The 3302-nt window shown below is 41.7% G+C and overlaps 1 non-coding gene across 1 annotated transcript; it reads left to right on the top strand.

Moving 5' to 3' along the window:
* The first annotated feature begins 2479 nt into the window (after positions 1-2479).
* On the top strand, positions 2480-2551 carry Trnag-ucc. Its single transcript has one exon. It is a non-coding gene; the product is annotated as a tRNA-Gly (tRNA).
* The last annotated feature ends 751 nt before the right edge of the window (positions 2552-3302 follow it).

The following is a 3302-nucleotide window of genomic DNA, read 5'->3' as shown; positions in this document are numbered from 1 at the left end:
AAATTGCGACGACATTTTCTTCAGCAATTTTTATAGGGCGCGTCTCTTCCTCCTTACAATTAGTTTTCATGAATGTGAAAAATGAAATAGCGGAGAATTTTGCCTTAATAGACAAGCCAAGCGCATATCAGTATGCATGCGTTGCATTTTCAGACTGCTTAGGTAGGATAAATTTAACTCACCCTCAAGCAACGCGTTTAGTTACTTGAGTTCACCTCTCAGCACTTATCCTCATGAGTAGGCATTTTGGGTCCAGAGAACAGCGTGCTATGCATGTTCCTCTGCATCAGTGATGGAATGCCGCATGTTACTATCGGTGGACGCAGCTCAGACTGCACACTTATCGAAGAGAGTGATTAATAATCGATCCTTTGCTGAAATCGCCCAAATATCATATTCACCAATTCCTAAGCATTCCGCTTCCCAAAAAAAAACTCCCTATTGATGTCCCCCCGCTCACTGAATAGCACCAAAACTAAATCCTTCCAATAAAGTCCGAAGATTCAAGCAGGATGGAGTGAATTTTTTCCATATTGAAAAAAATGCTTACAATTTACCACGATTATGAAATTTGTTACCACTAAGGTTTCAACGTTTCATCCTTGAAGATGATGTGGTAACATTGAAACATAAGTCGTAATAAATTTTATTATCGTGGAATATTGAAAGTATTTATTTCAATAGATATGCTGCAAAATATTTTCTTTGCTGAGTTTAATGAAATTCAGTAGATAGCTCTTTCGTTACATTCCAGCGCAATGTGAACCATTTAATTTTAATTTTAATTTTTTAATTTTAATTTTATTCTCAAACCACCGGATACAGCTCTTATTGGCCATTTTACACCGGGGTGTTCAACAAATGTAACTAGTAAACGTATACAAACAACCATGCCCTGGACCGGGGAAACCTACCCAGGCGGGACTCGAACCCGCGACCTCTCGTTCGGCAGGCGAGAACATTACCCCGCCGCCACCGAGGCCGGCAAATGTTAATGTTCTATTATGTTAATAGCGTCCGTCAAAAATATTTGTATAAAAATTACCCTTCTAGATTAGCCTGCACAGTACACGCTCGCCAGCAGATTTTTTATGAGTCTACCTCCCTTACATGAGGAAGGTGACACTGGTCCTGTCCAGTGCTTCGCAATTTTTAAACTTAGTGAGAACGAGCCCCTTCGCTGAATTTTTGGAGTGGCGTCTCATATTATTATGTCTCTACATCTATTAAGTACCGTGCAAGCCACCACCAGGGTGTATGGCACGGGGTGATTCCACAATAAGCACGCAGCACTAATACACGGGGCACGTCATTGCGCAATCTGACGTATGTACGAAGGCGCAGTCAAATAGCGTCGTGTAAAGCTTGCTAGAATTGCTAGAATGCATGGATGCGATATGGAAAAATAGCCCCTGCTCTAAAGGCCACTATACACGGTGAATGACCATGCGAATGATCATGCTGAATGATCACGTGATAATTCACAGGATCATGCGAGCAAAATAGAACATGTTCTAATTTTCATTGAAAGATCATGCGCATGACGGTTCATTTTTCAGTAATACGTGGCGAACGATTTCATTTGCATGATCATTCACAAGGTCATTCATCGCGTATAGCGGCATTAATTCCGAGCTCGCATTCCCGCAATTTCAAAAATGTTTTCAAATTCCAAAAAAGTGCTAACCTGCATAATTATACCCATGCGCTCGAAAAAGGCCAAGCGCACAGGAGAACGACACGTGATCAGACCATAAACTAGGAAATTGCTACGGACACGATCACGCTACTTTTCAAATAAAACTATTAATTAGTAATAGAATACGAAAATTTGGTGCATAAATTATTAACTGTTGAAATTTAAAGTAATCACTTAGTGCATAGACGGATCTAGGGGTGGGCACAGGGACACGTGCCCCCCCCCCCCAGACCCTTAAAATATATGCAAGATTTTTAATACCGTCCCGTTATTATGGCGTTCGATTTTTATTACCGAATATCCTTGTGCCCCCCAGAGCAAAATCCTTGATACAGCCTTCCTTGCTCGTGCCCCCAAAAACGAAATCCTGGATCCGCCCCAGACTTAATGTAAAGAGTGAATGTAAGGGCTAGAGCCCCCCCTCTTCCCCGAAACGAAAATAAGTCACCGGCCTACTTTAATGATGCTGATTGCAGCAATACCATGTCCACTGTCATGGGAAGCATGTCAGCATCACGACCGGAGCTGATTCTAGGACGGGTTAATCTTTTGAGCCTCAGCTGAGAAACAAACATTGTGAATGGATTGAATGAATAAAATCCATTCACGGTCAGCTGAATATAGCGTAACTTTTTTTTTTAACTACGCGAGGCCTAGAACTTCCCAAGTATATACACTGCGTCCTGTAGGTTAATTACAAATTAATTCGATATGAATGTAATGGCAGGGTAATATAAATTAGGTATATCACATGCAAATTGTGAATGAGCGATGTCGAAGGCGTCGGTGGTGTAATGGTCAGCATAGTTGCCTTCCAAGCAGTTGATCCGGGTTCGATTCCCGGCCGACGCACTTCTTTTTTTAATTTTTTGTAAAGCTAGAGGAAATGAATGTAATAGTTATTAATGAAATTGCAGTTGTCGTAAAACTTCATATTAAAATGAAATGCAGTTGTTTTTTTCCACAATGAATTTAATGCATACGACGCGGGCCGTGCCATCTAAAACATGACCAGGCCAAGTCTTAAGGCCGTTTTACACGAGGCACGGAATTGCGCAGGTTAGAGCAGCATTAATTTCTAAAATGGCGCGGAATTGCGCGAATGCATGAACGAAATTAGAACAGGGGCTATTTTGACGTCTCGAATCCACGCATTCTCGCATGTCTTCTAGCAATTCACCGCTTTACACGACGCAATTTTGATTGCGCCTTCGCACGTACGTCAGATTGCGCAATTCCGTGTACCGTGTAAAACGGCCTTCAATTTGTGTACGTTAACTTGTTACATTTGTTGAACACCCCGGTGTAAAATGGCCAATGAGAGCTGTATCCGGTGGTTTGAGAATAAAATAAAATTAAAATAAAATAAAAAAATAAAACCAGATGATGGATCCGTGAGCCGAACCGCGTCGTACGCATTAAAAAAATTGTGAAAAAGGCATTGAAGATTTCTCGGGACTTACTGCGGGTAAGGCCCTCCAAAACCTCCCCAGGCGCTTCGATGGGCGAGTTACACAAATCATTGGGTTCCTGAATTTATGAGGACGATAATAGGACGTATTAGCATACGGAGGATTCCTTACCAAGAGCTCCAGCCAAATGC

This window comes from Ischnura elegans, chromosome 3 (genome assembly GCF_921293095.1).
Source record: "Ischnura elegans chromosome 3, ioIscEleg1.1, whole genome shotgun sequence".
NCBI classification, from domain to species: Eukaryota; Metazoa; Arthropoda; class Insecta; order Odonata; family Coenagrionidae; genus Ischnura; species Ischnura elegans.
This window is presented reverse-complemented; position numbering and strand designations above follow the sequence as displayed.